Source organism: Chrysochloris asiatica, unplaced genomic scaffold (assembly GCF_000296735.1).
Source record: "Chrysochloris asiatica unplaced genomic scaffold, ChrAsi1.0 scaffold00021, whole genome shotgun sequence".
Classification (NCBI taxonomy): Eukaryota; Metazoa; Chordata; class Mammalia; order Afrosoricida; family Chrysochloridae; genus Chrysochloris; species Chrysochloris asiatica.
This window is the reverse complement of record NW_006408539.1, coordinates 20,918,229-20,926,279: the sequence shown is the minus strand read 5'-3', so window position 1 is coordinate 20,926,279 and position 8,051 is coordinate 20,918,229. Positions and strand designations below refer to the sequence as shown.

Genomic DNA, 8,051 nt, shown 5'->3' with positions numbered 1-8,051 from the left:
AGTTCCTGCGGGCTTTCATCCCATGTGCTTTACTCCATTCACATCATCATGTTCAACTCTACTTTGAGGAGGCAGCTCATCCCCAGTCACATTTTGAGTGCCTTCCAATCTGAGGGGCTCATTTTCCAGCAGTATATCTGACAGTGTTTCTCTGCTATTCATAAAACTTTCAGTGACTAAATATTCAAAAGTAGTTCATCACTCCTTCTTCCTAGTCTATCTTTGTCTGGAAGATCATCTAAAACCTATCCACCATGGGTGACCCTGCTGGTATTTAAAATACCTGTGGCATAGCTACCAGAATCACAGAAACTCACAAGCCACCACAGTACAACAAACTGACAGACAAGTGGTGGACCCCTGGAGGTAGTAATTCTAAATATTAACAGAGAGTGAAGGAGTCTTCACATCAAATATCAATGCTATTGCCTCTGTACACAGGATAGCTAGGGACGAGACACTTATACATTGGCTACCTAAAATGAGGGGGTGATAAAGGCACAAAGTGACTGGCTTACAAGGTTTCAAGAGGGAGTTTATTTTAAATGCATGTGGGGGAAGAAGGAGTCCCCACCGAATAGTGTTCATCTTGTCTCAATGAGTCTGGTTAAAAGAGATGAGGATAATATTCTTATGATTCAATTGTGAGTAATAGTTATCATGACTAATTGTGACTGTCACAATTGTAAAGGTAGAATTTTTATATCAAAAATGGGGGAGTAGTTAACCTTACTTTCTAGAAACAAAAAACCCTAGGACCATCATGGGAGAAGAGCACAAGCAAAATGTGAAACCTTATCCAGAGAAGCAACACACCAGAGATGGAGGCAGATACGGGGACATGGAAAGAGGGAGCAGCTGAGGACTTTAGATTCATGGGAAGAGAGGGACTGAGAGCTGCCGATCAGGAGGCAGACTTGCAGAATGTGCCCTTTGGTGGTATAAATTGTTATATATGCCTGAGGGTTTAAAAGAAAGAAAGAAAAAAGAAGAGCTAAAGTGTATAGAGAGAAATACTGTTATCTGATGGTATATGAAGGGGATTATAATCATTGTAATGAAACAAGATGTGTGATTTGTTCAATATAAAACTGATGATCTGCCCTGAAAAGTTTCATTCAATTAACAAAATTAAAATCTTGAAAAACAAAAGAAAACAAAAACTATCACAAGGATTAATAGTTCCCTGGGGAAAAGAAGAGGCTTTCTACTCCCATAAAGAATTACAGCCTCAGAAACCCTACACAGGATCACTATGAGTTGGAACCAACTCCATAGTGCATAACCACCACTACCACCGTGCAAATATAATGGCTGTGGCCAACCAAGGGCTATAGTGAGGTTTTCTTTTCTCTCTGTCCCAGGGAAGTGAAGAGGGACCTCACTAACATCAATAAGAAGTATCTGGAGTAGAGTCTACCCTTTGGATGACAAACCAAAGTCCTTGCACTGAGGACCACCTAGACTTGGAGACAGGTGGCAGCATCAGAAGATTGGAATATGGCTGTAGTGGGAGCTGAACACCTTCAGGTAAAGGCTTCCTGGAAGAGTGGGGTACCTCCAGGTACTTATTACCAGAGCTATGGAGCTGTAGCACTTGGCTGAGCATGGCAGAGGCCAAGAATGAGGACTAGCAGCAGGGACTGTGTGTGTGTCCTGCTTCCAGGCACACCAGAGCAGGAATTACAAGGTTGGAAGCCATAATGTTTAACAAACTCTATCCTGTCTCCTCAGTTATTCCTGTTTACTTCCATGTTGATCCTGATGTTACTGCCTTAATATACCCCAAAATTATGAAAAAGTGCTATACGAGTTGTGAATTTGACTATAAATTCTGCGTGACAATTCTGGTGAATTCTCAAACCCAGCAGAGAAGTTAAATTTCACGGGAGGGATGACTGATGTCAGTAAGACAATTGGAGAGTGAAGCCTTGTTTGAACTCCACCTCATAGGCATTGGGTTTGGCTGATGATGATTATCTTCCCACATGTGAAGTAACAGACCCACTGATGTCACCATGTTATAGGAATTTTGTTTTATTCAAGTAATCAGGCAGCCACGACAGAGAGAATATTTCAGATGACACTAAATCAGAGAAGTATTAATAGTTAGATAATACTGTTGATGTTGGTGTTAAGTTTCATTGTGTCTGTTCCAACTCTTTACAACTCTGTATAGAGTTTCTTAGGAGCAGTTGGTGGGTTTGAACCACCAACCTTGCAGTTAACAGTGCAGTGCTTATCCTACCATACCACAATACATATTTAAGTGTTGCAACTTTAAGTGTAGCAACTGTGTAGGAACAGGTATAGAAAAAGTGAATTCTGGAAATAGCTATCATATTTGTGTGAGGGTAAAGAATAATTTTTGTTCAAGTTGTGGGAATACGTTTTTTACTTTGCCTATTCCTTCATTTTTAATTTTTTTCCCCCGAGTTCATAAAATTCTTATTTCATGTCCTACACAGGTGGTAACAGAGAATTTTAAGGCCGATGTGATTAGCACAAACTTCGCTCAGAGTATTCAGAGATGGGGAGGGGGATGGGAGAAGAGGAGGAAGCAGTTGCAGGGAAGTGGGTGGGAACAAAGCAAAGCTCATGGGTCAGTGAAGCTTCCATTTCCATATGGGTGATGGCTCCGTCTGTCAGATTTTAACTTATTTGCAAAGTGCAGGCTTCCAGGAGTTACAAGATTGAACATGGTTCCAAGTTATCAGCAGCTGTTATGTACTTTTCTCCTAAGTGTTTCTCACAGGTTGTTTTGTCCTGAAAGTTGGCCAAACATTGTGTGTTATCCCTGAACAGTAGGTCACTGGCTTCTGAGTGGAGCATGCAAAACTTGTCCTCAGTACACTGAGGTCCCTGCTTCCAAGTTCAGTGTGTTGGTTGAGCAGCAACTGGTAAACACAGTTGGCTTCTCCTACCGTGAGACCACAGCATGATTTGGGACTAGGGCCAGGTGGCAGTTGTCAGCCTCCTTCACGCTCTTCCGGGAGCCATCCAGACACAACAATTCAAAGTCATCATTACTCAAACCCTTAGCCCATGCAGCAGGGTTATTTTCATCAATATTCTGCAAAACTGTCTTATCATTCACAAAGGCAACATCTCCTACTTCAATCAGACACCTGAAAACCCCTGTGTATCCAAAGTACATCTCCTTGTTATTGGAAGCATACGTGTTTGGTTGTAGACCAGCACACAGAGAACAGAGCCTGGAGTCTGCTTCAGACCCAACAGCACAACTTGCACAGAAAAAATGTATCAAATTCACAGGATTTGGTGTCGTTGTAGATCAGGCCCATGGTGACGTTCCAGCCAGCAGTCTTGCTCACACCAGTGTGGCAGGACTTCTGGTCCTTCAGAGACTTCCAGCTGATATTAGGGTTTGATTTCTTAACCACTGTCACAGCATGATTGCTCTGGTTCTGTCATACAGTCGCAGCCATCTTGGCAGGTTGCTGCCAGGACAGGGACCAAACCACACTTGCCCGCTGTGTAGATGAATCCTCTGTCTAAGTTCATGTCATCTGCTTCACCTTTCCTGAGCTTGGCAATACAGTCTTCAGCATTCTCTGCTGACTCACACTCTAGTTTCCCATCACTGGTAACACTCCATTCATCACACTTGGCCCTCTCAGGGTGGCACTTTATCAATGGCATTCACTCTCAGGGCATTTGCCTGCCTTTATATTGTGAAGGTTGTTGTTGTTATTAAGTGACATTGAGTTGATTCTGAGCCATAGTGAACCTGTATAGGGTTTCCCAGGACCCGCTGGTGAGCTTGAACCACAGACCTTGCAGATTTTTCCCATGAGGGGAGCTGAAGAGTTAGAACCCTACTTTCTTGTCTTTGCCAAACTGTTGCTGTGCCAAGTCAAGAAGTTCCCAGATCAAGTCCTCCTTGCTATCCACACTTCAGGCCACAACAGTGTGAGAAGGGATCTAGGCCAGCGTGCGTTCCTTGTATTCATCCACGGGCTTCTGGGTGTTGTCTGGGTAGAGTCGTTCATACCGGTCCATGTCAGCCTTCTCAGGAAGGTTCTCAAATATTGTCTCAGACTTGACAAAGGCTACGTCACCTACCCCCTCCTCCAGACACTTGAAGGTATCTGGTTAGCCGTAAAAAACGTTCATGGGAGTTGCAGGCACACTTCTCTGGCCCCTGGCACAGTTGACACAGCTTGGGAAGCTTACTCCTATCTGCACGGAGACACAGCTGGCAGAGAAGAGGTTGGCCGCTGGATTCTCAGTTGGCACACGGAGCTCAGGAAAGCTGCAAGAAGGCTACAATCGTAGGCATTCCACCCAGCAGGACTGCCTAGGCTGTGTGGCAGGATGTCTTGTCTTTCAGCTTGTTGCATTGGAATCCACAGCCATGGCATGATATCCAGTTTTGGGATTTTCTTTTGTCCCATGGAACTCTGCTGTGATGGGCTTCAGATTATGGGGGACAGGGCTGCCTCATACATCAAGGGTTATAGCATCTGCTCACTTATCCACAATGGCCTGGATGCACTTGTAGTAGGTAGATGTCTTCACACATGAGACTGAAATGACATATTTCATACCGTTGCATTTTTCATTCTCTGCTTTTAATGTGGTGTACCATTTCACAGTGTGGTCAGAGACAGCCAGATAGAGCTCCAGAACCCCACATCAGCAAGGTGCTGATGGTGAGCTTCATTATCCCGTGTCTGTGACGCTAAACCGCAAGCACAGATGGACCCAGCTTCTGTGCTCTATTCCTTCATTTTTGATGTGTACATTTAGTTCTACAAATTCTCTAAAAAATTGTTTTTTTCTGTTGCCATAGGTTTTGATATATTGTGTTTCCAGGTTTATTAGATCCTAAGAATTTAAAAAAACTTTTTCTGTCACCCAAATGTTCCTATGTAAGGTGTTCTTCAATGTCCATGAATCTAATACTTTTCCTTTATTCTTTCTGTTGGTGATTTATAGTTTTATAGTGTTGTGATAAGAGAAAATGGTTTTTATTATTCTGATGGTTTTGAGTTTATTGAGGTTTGCTTTGTGGCCTAATATATGACACATTCTGGAGAACAATCTAGGTAGAATAAAGAAGAATGTGCACTGTGTTTTGTTTGGTGGTATGCCCTAGCTGGAGTCCAGGTGTGGCACCATAGGATAAACAATTGACCTCAAGGTTGGTTTGAACTGCAAGGTCAGTGGTTCAAACTCACCAGCCACTCCTCAAAAACCCTATACAAGATCGCTATGAGTTGGAATCAACTCGATGGCACTTAACAACAACAATATGTGCAACATATATCTTTGAGATCTGTTGCAGACAGTAATTAAGCCTGGTCAGAAGTTCGAGGCCCTATAGACCCGAGTGTTACAGGTCGCAGGCTCTGAGGAAAAAATTCTGGCCACTTGGCAGTTAATAGCAAATTGTTTTTCATCTTAGTGTTCAGTTATATTTATTTAATTCCAAACATGAGCCCTTAATGTCCACAGATAAATGTAATATTTTCCTAAAGCCGAAGACTAAAGGTTTCAAAGGTCAAGCCTTCCTCCAAAGGATTAACTAAAAATATCTTAGCTACTTCACAGTTCTTTGTTCTACAGACAAAAAAGCCATCTTCCCTAGATCTGTCCCAGGTGTTAGCTTTTCAGCCAAGTTCCTGAAAGCCTGGCTCAGGAAGCCGAAACAGCGGGACTCCGCCCAAGCTTTTTGTCCTTACCTCTCACCTTCCCCCAACTGAGCTCAGGGGCTATAGATATGTTAATTGAGCCTGAGAAACCAAGTTGCGGGCCTGGGATTCAAACCAACGAAGTACGATGTAAAGTTACCTGAATGTCTGGAAAATTACTGATGCTAGCTGTATCCTGTTTTAGTCCCTCCCAGCTTGGTGTGAAGCTCCTCCCCTAAATAAAACCAAGACGCAGGCCAGCCCAGGTATTCATTACAAGTTGGAGGGCATGCAGTAAAGATTGCAGGGCAGTGAGTTGTTGCCTGCAGAGACCATGATGCCTGTAGTTCCAAGTCTGCCCACCAGTGATGCATCCACCCTGGTTTTGGGGTGCCTCATTGTCCCCCTCCTTCTGTCTGTCTGTGTATTCTTTCACTATCCCTATCGCCACTGGATCTCCCCTCCTCGTGAACCAAACACTCATGAACAACACAACTATGTCGAGGACAGTCCCTGACAGAGATCAACTTGGTTGATGGAATTACTTAGGTCTTCTGTGTCTTCATTGAATGATTTTATAGTCATTTTGCCCATCATTGAAAGGGGTGTGTTAATAACTCTATTCTTTTTTTGGAAATATCAGTTTCTCTTTTCAATTTTGTTAGAGTTTTACATGTTTCTTTTAAATGTTTTATTGTTCTTCAGAATATCCACAGCAAAACACACATGAATTCAACAGTTTCTGCATTTAGTGTTTAAAGATTATGCCAGGAAATCACCCAGTCTCCATGGCTTCATAAAAACTGGATTCCATGAAAATTTGAAATTCTGTCCCTTTTGACCAAAATCCTTCTACTTAATATTTTCTAAAAATGCTCAGTAATGGTAGCTTGGCACCATTCAGGTTTTCTGGTCTCAAGCTAAAAGGCACAGTTGATCACGGAGGCAGTGAGCTATACATTCTAGATTCTGTTCTATTCTGTTCTCTACTCTTCCTGTGTTCTTCCAGATGAACAGAAGACAATTTGTGTGCATAGTTCACAAATGTAAAGCTTATTAAAAAAAAGAAAGAAAGAAAGAAAGAAAGAAAGAAAGAAAGAAAGAAAGAAAGAAAGAAAGAAAGAGAGAGAAAACAACTTCTCATTGTGAATTGAGTGAAGGGTTACAGAGTAGACCATCAGTCCCACATTCAAGAGCCATACACTTTGTATTTTTACATTGATTGTAATCCCTTCCATGTACCATCAGACAATAGTGTTTATTTTTAATTGGAGCTCTGTCACTGGTTGCATAATCATTTATTATGGCTATATCCTGAAGTATACTATTTGAAACACAGTTGTTTGGAAAAAACTGTAAAGGTCATTTGTATTAGATCATAAAGGAATAAGGAAACCACATAAAAGAGGTAGTTGTATATTCTGGGGAAAATAGATGACTAAGGTAATCACTTTTTATTTTAAAAACATAAAATTTTCATCAGTGTGAGGGAAGAAATGGACAAAAAGACAACAAACTATGGAGAACATAGCAAAGAATGGAAATTACAGGACATTTCATTGTGCTCATGAGGAACCGATACATAAAACAAGATGCATCATTATAACAGAACAAGGGGATAGCAAATAGCTTAAAATCAGGAGAGTTGTGTACCTGGGTTGTATTCTTTCACTGTATTTATTTGGTCCATGAGATGAATAGGCACAGTGATAGCAGGAATGGGCTCAAGTGAGGCAATAATTATGAAGTTGGTTCAGGACCAGGTAGTGTTTAGTTGTGCTGTGCATAAGGTCATTATGAGTTGGTACCAACCCGATGGCACCTAACAGCAACAACAACGCTATCTATATGCTGAGCAAATAATTCAAGAAGCTGGACTGTATGAATAACAGTGTGGCATCAGGATTGGAGGAAGAGTTATTAACAACTTGCAATATGTGGATGACACAACTTTCTTACTGGAATTGAAAAGGATTTAAAACATTTACTGATGAAGATTAAAGATTACAGCCTTCAGTATGGATTGAACATCAAAACAAACATTCTCGAAACTTGATCAATAAATAATGTCATGATAAATTGAAAATAGATTGAAGTTGTCAAACTTCACTTTGCTTGTATCCATAATCAACAATCATGGAAGCAGCAGTGAAGATATCAAAGAATGTATGGCGTTAGGCAAATCTGCTCCATAAGACCTCTTTAAAGTGTTCAAGAGCAGAGATATCAGTATGAGGACTAAGTTATGGTATTTTTACAGTATGCATGTGAAAACTGGACAATGAATGAGGAAGAAGAATCAGTGTCATCGAATTGTGGTGTTGTAGAAGAATACTGAAAGTAGAATGGACTGCTAGAAAAACAAACAAATCTGTCTTGAAAGAAGTATAACTG

General features: G+C 41.4%; 2 pseudogenes; both read right to left on the bottom strand.

Annotated features, from left to right (window-relative positions):
* Window positions 1–2,652: 2,652 nt before the first annotated feature.
* Window positions 2,653–3,663, bottom strand: LOC102840529 (annotated as a pseudogene).
* Window positions 3,664–3,669: 6 nt separating this feature from the next.
* Window positions 3,670–4,579, bottom strand: LOC102840161 (annotated as a pseudogene).
* Window positions 4,580–8,051: the final 3,472 nt, after the last annotated feature.